The following is a 19241-nucleotide window of genomic DNA, read 5'->3' on the forward strand; positions in this document are numbered from 1 at the left end:
GATAAAAAGATGGGGTTTATGTCATATTGCATGAGTTTATCCCTCTACATCATGTCATCTTTCTTAATGCATTACTCTGTTCTTCATGAACTTAATACTCTAGATGCAGGCATGAGTCGGTCGATGTGTGGAGTAAAGTAGTAGATGCAGAATCGTTTTGATCTACTTGTCATGGACGTGATACCTATATACATGATCATGCCTAGATATTCTCATAACTATGCACTTTTCTATCAATTGCTCGACAGTAATTTTTTCACCACCGTAATACTTATGCTATCTTAAGAGAAGCCACTAGTGAAACCTATGGCCCCCGGGTCTATATTTTATCATATAAGTTTCCTATCTACTTTTATTTGCATCTTTTACTTTTCAATATATATCATAAAAATACCAAAAATATTTCTCTTATCTTATTATTTCTGTCAGATCTCACTTCCACAAGTTACCATGAAGGGATTGACAACCCCTTTATCGTGTTGGTTGCGAGGTTCTTGTTTGTTTGTGTAGGTGCGTGGGACTTTTGAGAGCCTCATACTGGATTGATACCTTGGTTGTCAAAAACTGAGGGAAATACTTACGCTACTTTGCTACATCACCCTTTCCTCTTCAAGGGAAAACCAACGCAGTGCTCAAGAGGTAGCACTCATTGAGCTAGTATCCTCTCAAGATGAATATTTCAGGAAGTTCAATGAATGGCATGGCATGGACTAGAAATGTGGACCACTCAAAATGCTAAGGACACATATTGGCAAAAGTTAAAGACTCTTCATTTTGTTTTAGGTGATCCAAGACCACATTGAGTCCATAGGAAAGCCAATACTAATAAAAGGGGATGAGGTGTTGCTTAATGGCTTGCTTGCACAAATGCTTAATGATATATATTTCTCCAAAACCCTGAACCACTTTCTCTATCCAAATATGTCAAAACCCTAAACTCCAACTCGGCCCCACCGATTCTTTCTATCTGACGCCATCGAGTTCATATGACATAGCCACTGCTAGAAACCCTAGCAATTCGGTCTCACTGATACATGTCTCGGTCTCACCGAGATGGCCTTGCCAACACTCTGTGACTTGTTGCATTTATTTTGGTCTCATCAAGTTATGCAATCTGTCTCACCTAGTTGGGTTGACGTTCTCTCAAATCATCTTTCCACCATATCCAAATCTGTTAGAGAGAGTTGAGTGTTGGGGAGACTATCGAAGCACAAGAGGAAGGAGTTCATCATCAACACACCGTCTATTACCTTTTGGAGAGTGGTGTCTCCTAGATTGGTTAAGTGTCGCTTGGGAGCCTCCGCCAAGTTGTGGAGTTGAACCAATAAGTTTGTAAGGGCAAGGAGATCGCCTACTTCGTGAAGATCTACCCGAGTGAGGCAAGTCCTTCGTGGGAGATGGCCATGGTGGGATAGACAAGGTTGCTTCTTCATGGACCATTCATGCGTGGAGCACTCCATGGACTCGCACAACCGTTACTCTTCGTGGGTTGAAGTCTCCATCAACGTGTATGTACGATAGCACCACCTATCGGAACCATGCCAAAAATCTTCGTGACTTCATTGAGTTTGCACTCTCCAAAACCTTCCCTTTACCTTCATATGCAATTTTTCACTTTTCGCTGCTACACTCTTAGAATTGCATGTGTGGTTGACTGCTTGACTTGTGTTAATTGCTAAAATCTTTCCACAACTAAAATTGGGAAAATGTTAGATTTTTATTTGGTCAAGTAGTCTAATCACCCCTCTAGAGATACTTGATGTCTACTACACAACCTTCTTCTTGTAGACGTTGTTGGGACTCCAAGTGCAGAGGTTTGTAGGACAGTAGCAATTTTCCCTCAAGTGGATGACCTAAGGTTTATCAATCTGTGGGAGGCGTAAGATGAAGATTGTCTCTCTCAAACAACCCTGCAACCAAATAACAAAGAGTCTCTTGTGTCCCCAACACACGCAATACAATGGTAAATTGTATAGGTGCACTAGTTCGGCGAAGAGATGGTGATACAAGTGCAATATGGATAGTAAATATAGGTTTTTGTAATCTGAAATTATAAAAACAGCAAGGTAGCAAGTGGTAAAAGTGAGCACAAACGGCATTGCAATGCTTAGAAACAAGGCCTAGGGTTCATACTTTCACTAGTGCAAGTTCTCTCCACAATAATAACATAATTGGATCATATAACTATCCCTCAACATGCAACAAAGAGTCACTCCAAAGTCACTAATAGGGGAGAACAAACGAAGGGATTATTGTAGGGTACGAAACCACCTCAAAGTTATTCTTTCCGATCAATCCATTGGGCTAGCCCTAGAGTTCGTAGTAAAATAACACCTCAAGACACACATTAACAAAAACCCTAATGTCACCTAGATACTCCAATGTCACCTCAAGTATCCATGGGTATGATTATACGATATGCATCACACAATCTCAAATTCATCTATTCAACCAACACAAAGAACTTTAAAGAGTGCCCCAAAGTTTCTACCGGAGAGTCAAGACAAAAATGTGTGCCAACCCCTATACATAAGTTCACAAGGTCACTAAACCCGCAAGTTGATCACCAAAACATACATCAAGTAGATCGCGTGAATATCCCATTGTCACCACAGATAAGCTCATGCAAGTGATACGTTCCTTCGTATCTACTTTTCCAAACACTTTTGCCCTTGTTTTGGACTCTAACTTGCATGATTTGAACAGAACTAACCCGAACTGACGTTGTTTTCAGCAGAACTGCCATGGTGTTATTTTTGTGTAGAAATAAAAGTTGTCGGAATGACCTGAAAATCCACGGAGCAACTTTTTGGATTTAATAAAAAATATTGTCCAAAGAATCAACGTCAAGGGGCCCACACATTGTCCACGAGGGTGGGGGGCGCCCCCCTAGGGCGTGCCCCCTGCCTCGTGAGCCCCCTGAAGCTCTGCCGACCTCAACTCCAACTCCATATATTCACATTCGGGGAGAAAAAAAACCCAGAGAGAATGATTCATCGCGTTTTACGATACGGAGCCACCGCGAATCCCTAAACTCTCTCGGGAGGGCTGATCTGGAGTCCATTCGGGGCTCCAGAGAGGGGAATCCATCGCCGTCATCATCATCAACCATCCTCCATCACCAATTTCATGATGCTCACCGCCGTGCGTGAGTAATTCCATCATAAGTTTGCTGGATGGTGATGGGTTGGATGAGATTTACCATGTAATCAAGTTAGTTTTGTTAGGGTTTGATCCCTAGTATCCACTATGTTCTGAGATTGATATTGCTATGACTTTGCTATGCTTAATGCTTGTCATTAGGGCCCGAGTTCCATGATTTCAGATCTGAACCTATTATGTTTTCATGAATATATGTGAGTTCTTGATCCTGTCTTGCAAGTCTATAGTCACCTATTGTGTGTTATGATCAGTTAACCCTGAAGTGACAATAATTGGGATACTTACCGGTGATGACCGTAGTTTGAGGAGTTCATGTATTCACTAAGTGTTAATGCTTTGGTCCGGTACTCTTAAAAGGAGGCCTTAATATCCCTTATTTTCCAATAGGACCCCGCTACCACGGGAGGGTAGGACAAAAGATGTCATGCAAGTTCTTTTCCATAAGCATGTATGACTATATTTGGAATACATGCCTAGATTGCATTGATGAACTGGAGCTAGTTCTGTGTCACCCTATGTTATAACTATTACATGAGGACTCACATCCAACATAATTATCCATCACACAATCTCAAATTCATCTATTCAACCAACACAAAGAACTTCAAAGAGTGCCCCAAAGTTTCTACCGGAGAGTCAAGACGAAAACGTGTGCCAACCCCTATGCATAAGTTCACAAGGTCACTGAACCCGCAAGTTGATCACCAAAACATACATCAAGTAGATCACGTGAAGATCCCATTGTCACCACAGATAAGCACATGCAAGACATACATCAAGTGTTCTCAAATCCTTAAAGACTCAATCCGATAAGATAACTTCAAAGGGAAAACCCAATCCATTACAAGAAGGTAGAGGGGGAGAAACATCATAAGATCCAACTATAATAGCAAAGCTTGCAGTACATCAAGATCATGCCATATTAAGAACACGAGATAGAGAAAGAGAGAGAGATAGAGAGAGAGATCAAACACATAGCTTTTGGTAAATACCCTCAGCCCCGAGGGTGAACTACTCCCTCCTCGTCATGGAGAGCGCCGGGATGATGAAGATGGCCACTGGTGATGGATTCCCCCTCCGATAGGGTGCCGAAATGGGCTCCCAAGATGTTTTTGGTGACTATAGAGGCTTGCGGTGGCGGAACTCCCGATCTAGGTTTCTTTCTAGAGGTTTGGGTATTTATAGGAGGGTTGGCGTCGAGAACAAGTCAAGAGGACCCACGTGTTGTCCACCAGGCAGGGGCGCCCTAGGAGGGGGGGGGGCGCCCTCCACCCTCCTGGGCCCCACGGGACTCCTCTTCGGTAACTTTTTGTTCCATTATTATTTATATTTTCCAGAAAAAATCTCCGTTAATTTTCAGCGCATTCCGAGAACTATTATTTCTGCACAAAAACAACACCACCATAGTTCTGCTGAAAACAGCGTCAGTCCGAGTTAGTTCTAACAAAATCATACCAAAATCATGTAGAAATATTATAAACATGGCATGAATACATCAAAAAATTATATATACGTTGGAGACGTATCAAGCATCCCCAACCTTAATTCCTGCTCGTCCTCGAGTAGGTAAATGATAAAAACAGATTTTTTGATGTGGAATGCTACCTAACATATTTATCAATGTAATCTTCTCAATTGTGGCAAGAATATTCAGATCTGAAAGATTCAAGACAAAAGTTTAATATTGAGATAAAAACAATAATACCTCAAGCATACTAACAAAGCAATCATGTCTTCTCAAAATAACATGGCCAAAGAAAGCTATCCTTACAAAATCATATAGTCTGGCTATGCTCTATCTTCATCACACAAAATATTTAATCATGCACAACCCCGATGACAAGCCAAGCAATTGTTTCATACTTTTGATGTTCTCAAACTTTTTCAATCTTCACGCAATACATGAGCGTGAGCCATGGACATAACACTATAGGTGGAATAGAATGGTGGTTGTGGAGAAGACAAAAAAGGAGAAGATAGTCTCACATCAACTAGGCATATCAACGGGCTATGGAGATGCCCATCAATAGATATCAATGTGAGTGAGTTGGGATTGCCATGCAATAGATGCACTAGAGCTATAAGTGTATGCAAGATAAACAAGAAAACTAAGTAGGTGTGCATCCAACTTGCTTGCTCATGAAGACCTAAGGCACTTTTGAGGAAGCCCATCATTGGAATATACAAGCCAAGTTCTATAATGAAAAATTCCCACTAGTATATTAAAGTGACAACATAGGAGACTCTCTATCATGAAGATCATGGTGCTACTTTGAAGCACAAGTGTGGTAAAAGGACAGTAGCATTGCCCCTTCTCTCTTTTTCTCTCATTTTTTCATTTGGGCCTTTCTCCTTTTTTATGGCCTCTTTTTTTTATTTAGTCCGGAGTCTCATCCCGCCTTGTGGGGGAATCATAGTCTCCATCATCCTTTCCTCACTGGGACAATGCTCCAATAATGAAAATCATCACACTTTTATTTACTTACAACTCAAGAATTACAACTCGATACTTAGAACAAAATATGACTCTATGTGAATGCCTATGGCGGTGTACCGGGATGTGCAATGAATCAAGAGTGACATGTATGAAAAATTATGAACAGTGGCTTTGCCACAAATACGATGTCAACTACATGATCATGCAAAGCAATGTGACAATGATGAAGCGTGTCATAATAAATGGAACGCTGGAAAGTTGCATGCCAATATATCTCGGAATGGTTATGGAAATGCCATAATAGGTAGGTATGGTGGCTATTTTGAGGAAGGTATATGGAACCGGCGAAAGTTGCGCGGTACAAGAGCGGCTAGCAATGGTGGAAGGGTGAGAGTATGTATAATGCATGGACTCAACATTAGTCATAAAGAACTCACATACTTATTGCAAAAATTTATTAGTTACCGAAACGAAGTACTACGTGCATGCGCCTAGGGGGATATATTGGTAGGAAAAGACCATCGCTCGTCTCCGACCGCCACTCATAAGGAAGACAATCAATAAATAAATCATGCTCCAACTTCATCACATAACGGTTCACCATACGTGCCTGCTACGGGAATCACAAACTTTAACACAAGTATCTCTCAAATTCACAACTACTCTACTAGCATGACTCTAATATCACCATCTCCATATATCGAAACAACCATAAAGAATCAAACTTCTTGTCGGTGTCAAAACCAGCGGATCCCGGGTAGGGGGTCCCGAACTGTGCGTCTAGGCGGATGGTAACAGGAGACAAGGGACACGATGTTTTACCCAGGTTCGGGCCCTCTTGATGGAGGTAAAACCCTACGTCCTGCTTGATTGATATTGATGATGTGGGTATTACAAGAGTAGATCTACCACGAGATCAAGGAGGCTAAACCCTAGAAGCTAGCCTATGGTATGATTGTTGTTCGTCCTATGGACTAAAGCCATCCGGTTTATATAGACACCGGAGAGGGCTAGGGTTACACAGAGTCGGTTACAATGGTAGGAGATCTACATATCCGTATTGCCAAGCTTGCCTTCCACGCCAAGGAAAGTCCCATCTGGACACGGGACGAAGTCTTCAATCTTGTCTCTTCATAGTCTTGGAGTCCGGCCGATGATGATAGTTTGGCTATCCGGACACCCCCTAGTCCAGGACTTCCTCAGTAGCCCCTGAACCAGGCTTCAATGACGACGAGTCCGGCGCGCATATTGTCTTCGGCATTGCAAGGCGGGTTCCTTCTCCGAATAATTTATAGAAGATTGTGAACACCAGGATAGTGTCCGGCTCTGCAAAATAAATTCCACATACGACTATAGAGAGAATAATATTAACACAAGTTCAATCTGCTGATGTATTTGGTGGCGTGACGTCACACCACTACCAAGCCTTTACTCAAATCGTTTTTATTGTACCACCTCAGCGTGTTTAGCGAAGTGGTTTCCTCGGCACGTCTTGTCGAAGCAGAGATCATGTTCCCCTTATTCCGGGATTCCCATCAATACGGACATGGGTAACCCAACCACGCCATTCATTGCGGCGCTTGGGAGATAAGCGAGTTTTATCAGGCCGGTGGGGACGCATGTTTTCGTCCCCCCATATAAGGGGATAAAGATCCAACCCTTTTACCTGCGCCTTCTTCCTCCTTGGCTTATCCATCTCCGTGAACTCGAGCTCTAGCGCCCAAGTCCGCACTTCTCACCTCAACCTTCTCCAACTATGTCCGGAGCGGGAGGCAAGTGGATGGCCTCCTCCGTTACGGAGGGGCACATCCAGAAGTTGCGCAGCGCCGGATATGTGTCCAGCGACATCGCGCACCGGTTCCCCGACGAGGGAGAGCTCATCCCCACCCCCAGGCCCCATGAGAGAGTAGTATTTCTTTCCCATTTCCTCCGCGGACTGGGCTTCCCACTCCATCCCTTTGTCCGGGGGCTCATGTTCTACTACGGCCTAGATTTCCATGATCTGGCCCCGAATTTCATCCTCAACATCTCGGTGTTTATCGTCGTGTGTGAGGCCTTCCTTTGCATCCAGCCCCACTTCGGCTTGTGGCTCAAGACCTTCAGTATCAAGCCGAAGGTTGTGAAGGGCAGCCAAGCGGAGTGCGGAGGCGCCATGGTGGGCAAGATTCCCAACGTTACTTGGCTTGAGGGCACTTTCGTGGAAACCATTAAGGGGTGGCAATCGGGGTGGTTCTACATCACCGAGCCGCGTGACCCTGAATGGGCAGCGGCCCCCGAATTCAGATCTGGCATCCCCATACGGCTCACCTCCTGGAAAGAGAGCGGCCGGACATGGGGTGATTTAGAGGAGCTGACCGGACTCCAAGCCTGCATCCAAAAGCTAGTGAACAAGAAGCTCAAGCTTGTCAACATAGTCCAGGTCATGCTCATCCGCCGGATTCTCCCGTGCCAACGACGGGGCTTCAATATGTGGGAGTTCGATTCGCCGCAGCACCAGACTTTAAGCGGGCTCTTCAACACTACGTACGAAGATGCCTGGAGGGTGCTGTTTAAGGGTGCCGAGGCCCCCGCATCCACTACCGAAGATCACGGATTCAGCTTGCAGCGTCCGGCTAGCGAGGTAAGCGATTTTGCCCTTTACGGGACACTTGTTTTCCATAGTTTGACTCTATGCGGGAGCTAAACTCCCCCTCCTTTGACAGGACTGGCTGAAGAAGGCTGAACAGACTATCTGTCCGGCCCCATTGCCAGAGGACCCAGCGGACGCCCGCTTAACAGGGCTGCTGGCTCCGGCACCCCACGTGGTGCCGGAGAAGAAGGCCAAGAAGAAGGCCATGGGCACTCCGAAGAGTTCCCGTTTTCAGGTGTCATCGGACGATGACTCCGAGGCAGACTCCTCCCACAAAGGCGAGGAGGAGAAGAAGAAGGCCTCTCCCCCAGCGGGGGGAGGGAAGAAAAGGAAGGCTTCCCCAACAAGGGAGGCCGAAGGGTCCAAGAAGGGAAGGACTCTTCCCCCGGACTGCTCTTCCAACGTCGGAGATGACGACGAGGATTGGCCTCCAAGGGCCAAGCCCCTGGTGAGATCGTAAGTATCCGGACTCCCAAATAACTTCATGGTTTTTCTTTTTGCCACATAGTGTCTTTCTAATGCCGCATACAACCCTGCAGTCCGCCCAAGGATGATCTTCCCGCTTCGTCGAGCGGGTCCTTGGGTGCGTCGGATATGGATTCTCTTCCGACCGCCTCCACCCCCCGTGATGCGGATGATTCCGAGGTGGGATCCCAGGAAGGGACCCGCCAGGAGGAGGAGTCCCCGGAGGTGCCGCAGGGCAACCTCCCGGACTTTGCACCGGACTCGGCCCGGAAACCCGTAGTGGCTCCGGAGTCCGGCGGGCGGCCCCTTCGTAAGAAGGGCAAGACCGTGACGCCGGCAGCCTCCGTCCAACCGGAGGCGCCGGATAGCTTGCTGGAGGCGCTCAACAGCGCCTCCATTGAAGAGGAATACCACACTGTTATGAGTGCGGTGATTCAAAAGGTTCAGCTCGCCAAGAGCGGGCTGACCGAAGCCTGCAGCAGCCTTCTAACAGGCTTTGAGGTAAGAATTTTGATATATGTAAAATAGTACCGCATTGACAGTAGCCCCTGATGCTCGGTTCGGTATTCGGAAAGAAAAGCCAGACTGAGGATCTAAGAACATATACGCAGGAGTCATATAAAAAATATGTCAATATGGGATTGCAGGCTGTGCTGCTGACCACTGCCGCACTGACTGTGGAGGTCAATACTTTGAAGCAAAGCCTCGAGCGGTCCGAGAGCGAGCTCGGCCATGCCAAGGAGCAGCTCGAGGACAAGGAAGGTGAGTAACACCTTATTAAAATTGTACCTTATAGAAAAGGATTTGGTTGCAAGAAGAATGACAAGGATAACGTGGGTATTGCAGGGGCCACAAATGAGGTGGCGACCTTGAAGGAGGCGGTGTCCGCGGCCGAATGTAATGCGGCTGTGGAGTGCATCGAGCGAGAGAGCCAGGAGGCGCGGGTGGCGGAGGTACAGCAAGAGCTCCAGGCTCTCGTGGAAAAACATGCGAGTTTGGAGCGTGACTCGAAGACTCGAGAGTCCGAGCTTGCAACTTCTCTTGATAGTGCCAAAGCCGCTAAGGCCGAAGCCTACAAGGCCCTCCAGGAAGTCGAGGCGTTGAAGAAAATAGCGGCGGGTAAGGCATTTTTCATGCAAAGTAAGCATCTGAGTGTGAATTACCTATCACATACCCGAATTCGGAGCTCTCCAGGAGCGTTCGCAGACCTGCCCCACAGCGTGTCCGATTCTGCCGCTTTCTATAGGGCCGAGGAGGGGAGCTCGACGGAGAAGGTCTTCTGGTCTCAGTATGCTGATGCCGGACATCCGGTGCCCCTTAGCGACCAGCTGAAGCAGCTGGTCGAGCTCCACAAGGTGGCCGAACAGGCCATGAAGGGCCTCATAGTTCGGCTGTGGCCTAAGGAGGCCATGCCTGGGAGCTACTTCGGCCTGGTGCGGCGGCTGGTGGATGCGTGTCCATGGGTTGAAGTCATCAATCACTCCGCCTGTATTGAAGGTGCCCGTCGGGCCCTTGCTCGTGCGAAGGTGCACTGGGGCAAGATGGATGCTCAGAAGCTTGTGACAGACGCGCCACCGCTGGGCAAGGAGTATCGCACGCCCGAGATGTATTATAAGAGTGTCCTGAAGGGTGCCCGCATTATTGCGGGTGAGTGCTCCAAAGATGTAATATTTGAGTAGACTCGCATTTTGTTATCCTATGCGTTGAAAACTTTGTTCATATGCGCTAAGCAACGCTTGTTAATTTAAAATATTACCTTCTGTGCGGCTGTTTATCAAATCTGAGAGATGGCAAGTCGTCGGCTTCAGCCCCCATGCCACGAGTGCTGGGGTGTTCGGGATAAATTTGAGCACTCTTGTTCCCATTTTTGGGTCCATCTAGGGAGGCGCTCAACACAACAAACAAGGCAACCGGACTTATAACGCTTGAACACTCTCACTTAGCCATAGAATTCTATAATTTTAAATTTCGGCGAAGCCCCTAGTGTTCGGAAGGCCGAATTTGGGGCGCTATCCACGCCTGGGCCGGACAAAGCTGGCTCCTCGCTCTAAGCGGCATAAGTCTTTAGGGACTCGCAAAAAACCTCTCGAACAGTGACCAGCTCTCGCCTCATCATGACGGTCAGTTTTAGCTTTCTCCACTGAGGCGCTCGCCCAGCTCAACTGGGGCGCAATCACAGTGGTTCTCCCAGTGCTACCTTAGCCGATACAACGGAACATAAGGTACCAAAACATGGGAGCCGGGCAAACCCAACTATTGACCCAAGACATGATTCGGAGCCGATGCATATAATGCTATAAGTTCGGGGTGCCGTACTTGTGAAAGTGTTCGGACTTATCACACCATGATGCGGGAAACATAAGCCCCTGGTGTATTTAACCGTACCAAAGTGTACGGATGCAACATGTCATAAATGAACATATGTATAAGAAAGAAATGCAATTGTAAGCAAAAAGGTGCTGCATTGTATATTCAAGAGATACTGCTGTGAATGCAGAACGATACAAATGGTGCGATAAGCAAGGGATGGGACTATTAAACATGTCTCCCTCCAGGGGTAGGCTGCGGAATGGTGTATAAAACAGATTTAATGCTCGTAATGGAGACCACCTGGATATTCGTCGTAGCCTTTCTCCTTCCCTGGCTGTTGCATCGTGAGTTCGGCAGGTCTGCTGCCGGACAGGGCCTCTGATGAATGGAGTCCTGTGGGTAAAAATAAGAAAAAGAGAGAAAGAAAAAAAAGAACGACACACTTGAGAGCCCTGGTGTGGTTAAGCCGCATTCTGGGCCTATCATGGTCGTGCCCCTCCCCCCATGCCCATGGTATCTCTAGAGCATAATGATGTACGTGAAGGACCTGTCTTGAAATTTTGTAGGGGCTAGGGTTGGGGCCGCACTGCTACGCGTGCTCGGAACGTGCTAGGTGGTCTTGTTGTAGGTTACTCCGGGCGCGTTTGGCCGTGTCCGGTCGCTTAACGGCCGGACTCGAGAATTGCCTTAGGAGGCTGCACTGTACTTCTGCCGCGAGAGCCACTGTATGTTCCTCCGTTCGGAGAGAGCGTTTAGTGTTTCCGTTGACCGTGATGACTCCTCGAGGGCCTGGCATCTTGAGCTTGAGGTATGCGTAGTGCGGCACCGCGTTGAACTTTGCAAACATGGTACGTCGGAGCAGAGCATGATAGCCGCTGCGGAATGGAACTATGTCGAAGATTAACTCCTCGCTTCGGAAGTTATCCGGGGATCCGAAGACCATTTCCAGTGTAAATGAGCCTGTACAATTGGCTTCTACACCTGGTATGATGCCTTTAAAGGTCGTCTTGGTAGGTTTAATCCTTGAGGGGTCTATGCCCATTTTGTGCACTGTATCCTGATAAAGCAGGTTCAGGCTGCTGCCGCCGTCCATCAGGACTCTGGTGAGGTGAAATCCATCGACGATTGGGTCTAAAACCAATGCAGCAAATCCGCCATGGCGGATGCTGGTGGGGTGGTCCCTTCGGTCAAAAGTTATCGGGCAGGAGGACCATGGATTGAACTTTGGGGCAACTGGCTCCATCGCGTATACATCCCTGAGTGCACGCTTCCGCTCCCTTTTGGGTATGTGGGTTGCATATATCATGTTCACCGTCCGCACTTGTGGGGGGAAACCCTTCTGTCCTCTATTGTTCGGCGGTCGGGTCTCTTCGCCGTCATCGCTATGTAGCCCCTTGTCGTTGTTTTCGGCAATTAACTTGCCTGCCTGCTTGAATACCCAACAGTCCCTGTTGGTGTGGTTAGCTGGCTTTTCGGGGGTGCCGTGTATCTGACACGAGCGGTCGAGTATTCTGTCCAAATTGGACGAACCCGGGGTAGTTCTTTTGAATGGCTTTTTCCGCTGACCGGCTTTAGAGCCTCTGAATCCGGCATTGACTGCCATATCCTCGCTATTGTCGCCATTAATGCGGCGTTTGTTTTTGTTGCGACGCGACCTGCCATTGCGGTCCTTGATGTCCGGACTGCCAGAATTTTTGCTGAGGTTGTTGCTGCGGGCTAGCCAGATGTCCTCACCCGCGCAGAAGCGGGTCATGAGTGATGTGAGGGCTGCCATGGATTTCGGCTTTTCTTGTCCCAGGTGCCGGGAAAGCCACTCGTCGCGGACGATTTTGTTTTTCTTGGTTAAGAACCGTGTCCAGAATTGTCTGGCCGATTCGTCTGGTTGCTGAATTATATGTCTTAGGTCGTCAGCGTCTGGTGGTTGCACATATGTGCCTTGGAAGTTATCGAGGAATGCGGCTTCCAGGTCTTCCCAACTCCCAATTGACTCTGCTAGCAAGTTGTTAAGCCAATGCCGGGCTGGTCCTTTAAGCTTGAGTGGGAGATATTTGATGGCGTGAAGATCATCACCGCGGGCCATGTGGATGTGAAGGAGATAGTCTTCGATCCAAACCGCGGGGTCTGTTGTGCCATCGTAAGATTCAATATTCACGGGTTTAAACCCTTCGGGGATTTGATGATCCATTACTTCATTTGTGAAGCATAGTGGGTGTGCGGCGCCTCTGTATTGGGCGATATCACGACGGAGTTCAAAAGAGATTTGTCTACTGTGTTCTGCCCGGCCGGACTTATTGTGTCCGGCGCGACGGTTGTCGTCATGTATCATGGGGCGCCCACGCGATCCATAGATCGATCTTGATTGTCTTGCCTTATCCTCCAATATATCTCGCAAGTCCGGAGCATTCCCCTGTGGCCTTGTACTTTTCGAGCGATGCAGGGGTACGGTTCTAGTGGAGGGCCTAGAGGCCTCTCTGTCGCGGCCACGGGGTGGTCGGTCCACCGTATTGTCTGCTGGTGATGCAGGTTCATATGCCTCCTCCTCTAATCGGGGGAGCAGCTTGCATTTAGGGTAGCTTTTGGAGGGGCGTTCGAGCTCGTGCTCTTCGGCCGCAAGGACTTCAGTCCATCTATCAGCTAGTAGATCTTGATCAGCTCTAAGCTGCTGCTGCTTTTTCTTGAGGCTGTTTGTCGTGGCCATAAGCCTGCGTTCAAAACGCTCTTGTTCGACGGGATCTTCAGACATGACGAATTCGTCGTCGTCGAGGCTTGACTCGTCTCCGGAGGGAGGCATGTAATCCTCTACCTCTTCGTCTGCCGTTCTCTCATGAGGGCTGGCGTCTTCGTCCTCCTGTGCTGAATCTTGCTAGAGGGGGTTGTCGTCGGCACTGTTTGGGGTGTTATTATCTCCGGTGCCGGAATCTCCATTCTTGCTGTGGCGGGATTTAGAGTGGCGCCGCTGACGCCGGCGCTTGGGCTATTTCTTGGAGGGGTCATCCTCCGCTGTTCCTTTGCCATTCCCATCCTTTTGGGATATCCACCATGTATATGTCATATGATGAGGTGGCTTTCCAGTGCCCAGTAGGCGCTGGTTCTTGATCGTCTCCGGCATCGTCGTCCATACCGTCGATGTCTTCAGAGTCGAAGTCTAGCATGTCGGTTAGATCGTCGACAGTGGCTACTAAGTGGGTGGTGGGTGGGATTTGAATTTCTTCGTTGTCCGCATCCCAACCGTCCTAGCCACAGTCCGGCCAGGGCTCTCCTGATAACGAGAGATACCTTAGCGAATTCAAGATGTCGCCGAAAGGTGAGTGTTGAAAGATGTCCGCAGCGGTGAACTCCATGATTGGCGCCCAATCGGATTCGATTGGAGGGGGCGCGGGAGGTTCGGAGTCCGGTGAGGAGTCCGGCACCTCGGAGTCACGAGCTTCATGAGGGACAAGGTCAGTGTTCGGCTCTATCGCCGTAGAGGTTGCAGCCCCCGAGGCGGTGTCTAGCCACCCGTCCTCGATCTGCGCAGCCGGCTCCGAATTGAAGATCAGAGCGGACTCGTGTGCGGCCTCCAGGTTACTGTCCGGCTGCAGAGCTAAATCATGCCCATCGTGACAGTGCGGCACGCTCGACTGTGGCTCGAATCTATCGAAGATCAAGTCCCCGCGGATGTCAGCCGTGAAGTTCAAACTTCCAAATTTGACCTGACGGCCAGGGGCGTAGCTTTCGATCTGCTCCAGATGGCCAAGCGAATTGGCCCGCAGTGCAAAGCCGCCAAATACGAAGATCTGTCCGGGGAGGAAGGTCTCACCCTGGACTACATCGTTGTTGATGATCAAAGAAGCCATCGAGCCTATCGGTGACGACATAGAGGAACTCTCAATGAAAGCACCAATGTCGGTGTCAAAACCGGCGGATCTCGGGTAGGGGGTCCCGAACTGTGCGTCTAGGCGGATGGTAACAGGAGACAAGGGACACGATGTTTTACCCAGGTTCGGGCCCTCTTGATGGAGGTAAAACCCTACGTCCTGCTTGATTGATATTGATGATGTGGGTATTACAAGAGTAGATCTACCACGAGATCAAGGAGGCTAAACCCTAGAAGCTAGCCTATGGTATGATTGTTGTTTGTCCTATGGACTAAAGCCATCCGGTTTATATAGACACCGGAGAGGGCTAGGGTTACACAGAGTCGGTTACAATGGTAGGAGATCTACATATCCGTATTGCCAAGCTTGCCTTCCACGCCAAGGAAAGTCCCATCCGGACACGGGACAAAGTCTTAAATCTTATATCTTCATAGTCTTGGAGTCTGGCCGATGATGATAGTTTGGCTATCCGGACACCCCCTAGTCCAGGACTCCCTCACTTCTCATAGAATTCAATGCACTTTATATGAAAGTTTTTAGTATACCCATCTTGGATGCCCATCATATTAGGACTAATATTATAACCAAAGCAAATTACTATGATGCTCTAAAATACTCTCAAAATAATATAAGTGAAGCATGAGAGTTCATTTATTTCTTCAAAATAAAACTACCATCGTGCTCTAAAAATATATAAGTGAAGCACTAGAGCAAACGACAAACTACTCCGAAAGATATAAGTGAAGGTCAATGAGTAGTCGAATAATTATGTAACTATGTGAAGACTCTCTAACATTTAGGAATTTAAGATCTTGGGATATTATTCAAACAGAAAGCAAAACAAAATAAACTAAAATGATGCTCCAAGCAAAACACATATCATGTGGTGAATAAAAATATAGCTCCAAGTAAAGTTACCGATGAACGAATACGAAAGAGGGGATGCCACGGAAGCTTAGGCTTTTGGTTGTCCTTTAATATTACCTTCAGGTGCCTTGGGCATCCTCAATCTTAGGCTCTTTCCACTTCTTATTCCATAGTCAATCGAATCTTTACCCAAAACTTGAAAACTTCACAACACAAAACTCAACAGTAAACTCGTAAGCTCCGTTAGTATAAGAAAATAAATCACCACTTTTGGTACTGTGGTGGACTCATTTTAAATTCATATTGGTGTAATATCTACAGTATTCCAAGTTATCTATGGTTCATACTCTCCGATACTACTCATAGATTCATCAAAATAAGCAAACAACACATAGAAAACTGAATCTGTCAAAAACAGAACAGTCTATAGTAATATGTTACTCTCGAATTCTTCTGTAACTCCAAAAATTCTGGAATAAATTGATGGACGTGAGGAATTTGTCTATTAATCTTCTGAAAAAAGAATCAACTTAAAATTACTCTTCTGTTAAAAATTACAATTATTCTTGTGAGCGCAAAGTTTATGTTTTTTACAACAAGATCGCATTAACTTTCACCCAAGTCTTCCCAAAGGCCCTACTTGGAACTTTATTGAAACAAAAGCTATAAAACATGATTACTACATTATCTTAATCATGTGGACACACAAAAACAGTAGGGGTAAATATTGGGTTGTCTCCCAACAAGCGATTTTTTTTAATGCCTTTCTAGCTAGGCATGATGATTTTGCTCACATAAAAGATAAGAATTGAAATATAATGGGAGCATCATGAATAATATGACTAACACATTTAAGTCTAACCCACTTCCTATGAATAGGGATTTTGTGAGCAAACAACTTAGGGAACAATAATCAACTAGCATAGGAAGACAAAACAAGCATAACTTCAAGATTTTCAACGAATAGAGAGGAAACTTGATATTATTGCAATTCCTACAAGCATATATTCCTCCCTCATAATTTTCAGTAGCATCATGAATGAATTCAACAATATAATAATCACACAAATCATTATTTTCATTATCTACAAGCATATAAATTTTATTACTCTCCACATAAGCAAAATTCTTCTCATTCGGAATAGTGGGAGTATCATAAAAACTTGCATACTATAAATCGTTTCCACATTAAAAGAGTAATGTTCAGAAAAAGGGTAATCATAATCATGACAAGTTTTATAAATATAATCATTACTACTTTTTATATCATAAGTATCATCACAATAATCATCATAGATAGGAGGCATGCTATCATCATAATATATTTTCTCATCAAAACTTGGGGGGCAAAAAAATATCATCTTTATCAAACATAGCATCCCCCAAGCTTGTGGCTTTGCATATCATTAGCATTATGGATACTCAAGGAATTCATACTAACAACTTTGCAATCATGCCCATCATTCACATATTTAGTGCCAAACATTCTAATGCATTCTACTTCTAACACTTGAGCACAATTTTCCTTTCCATCATTTTCCCGACAGATATTAAAAAGATGAAGCATATGAGGCACCCTCAATTCCATTTTATTGTAGTTTTATTTTATAGACTAAACTAGTGATAAAACAAGAAACTAAAAGATTCTATTGCAAGATCTAAAGATATACGTTCAAGCACTAACCTCGCCGGCAACGGTGCTAGAAAAGAGCTTGATGTCTACTACACAACCTTCTTCTTGCAGACGTTGTTGGGACTCCAAGTGCAGAGGTTTGTAGGACAGTAGCAAATTTCCCTCAAGTGGATGACCTAAGGTTTATCAATCCGTGGGAGGCGTAGGATGAAGATGGTCTCTCTCAAACAACCCTGCAACCAAATAACAAAGAGTCTCTTGTGTCCCCAACACACCCAATACAATGGTAAATTGTATAGGTGCATTAGTTCGGCGAAGAGATGGTGATACAAGTGCAATATGGATAGTAGATATAGGTTTTTGTAATCTGAAATTATAAAAACAGCAAGGTAGCAAGTGGTAAAAGTGAGCACAAACGGTATTGCAATGCTTCGGAACAAGGCCTAGGGTTCATACTTTCACTAGTGCAAGTTCTCTCAACAACAATAACATAATTGGATCATATAACTATCCCTCAACATGCAACAAAGAGTCACGCCAAAGTCACTAATAGCGGAGAACAAACGAAGAGATTATTGTAGGGTACGAAACCACCTCGAAGTTATTCTTTCCGATCAATCCATTGGGCTAGCCCTAGAGTTCGTAATGAAATAACACCTTAAGACACACATCAACAAAGACCCTAATGTCACCTAGATACTCCAATGTCACCTCAAGTATCCATGGGTATAATTAAACAATATGCATCACACAATCTCAAATTCATCTATTCAACCAACACAAATAACTTCAAAGAGTGCCCCAAAGTTTCTACCGGAGAGTCAAGACAAAAATGTGTGCCAAGTAGATCGTGTGGATATCCCATTATCACCACAGATAAGCACATGCAAGTGATACGTCTCCATTGTATCTACTTTTCCAAACACTTTTGCCCTTGTTTTGGACTCTAACTTGCATGATTTGAACGGAACTAACCCGGACTGACGTTGTTTTCAGCAGAACTGCCATGGTGTTATTTTTGTGCAAAAATAAAAGTTCTCAGAATGACCTAAACATCCACGGAGCAACTTTTTGGATTTAATAAAAAATATTGGCGAAAGAATCAATGTCAGGGGGCCCACACGTTGTCCACGAGGGTGGGGGGCGCCCCCCCCCCCACGGCGCGCCCCCTGCCTCGTGAGCCCCCTAAAGCTCCACCGACCTCAACTCCAACTCCATATATTCACGTTCAGGGAGAAAAAAAGTCAGAGAGAAGAATTCATCACGTTTTATGATACGGAGCCACCGCCAATCCCTAAACTCTCTTGGGAGGGCTGATTTGGAGTCCGTTCAGGGCTCCAGAGAGGGGAATCCATCGCCGTCGTCATCATCAACCATCCTCCATCACCAATTTCATGATGCTCACCGCCATGCGTGAGTAATTCCATTGTAGGCTTGCTGGACGGTGATGGGTTGGATGAGATTTACCATGTAATCAAGTTAGTGTTGTTAGGGTTTGATCCCTAGTATCCACTATGTTCTGAGATTGATGTTGCTATGACTTTGATATGCTTAATGCTTGTCATTAGGGACCGAGTGGATTGATTTCAGATCTGAACCTATTATGTTTTCATGAATATATGTGAGTTCTTGATCCTATCTTGCAAGTCTATAGTCACCTATTATGTGTTATGATCCGTTAACCCCGAAGTGACAATAATCGGGATACCTACTGGTGATGACCGCAGTTTGAGGAGTTCATGTATTCACTAAGTGTTAATGCTTTGGTCCGGTACTCTATTAAAAGGAGGCCTTAATATCCCTTAGTTTCCAATAGGACCCCGCTACCACGGGAGGGTAGGACAAAAGATGTCATGCAAGTTCTTTTCCATAAGCATGTAT

Source organism: Triticum dicoccoides, chromosome 5B (assembly GCF_002162155.2).
Source record: "Triticum dicoccoides isolate Atlit2015 ecotype Zavitan chromosome 5B, WEW_v2.0, whole genome shotgun sequence".
NCBI lineage: Eukaryota > Viridiplantae > Streptophyta > Magnoliopsida > Poales > Poaceae > Triticum > Triticum dicoccoides.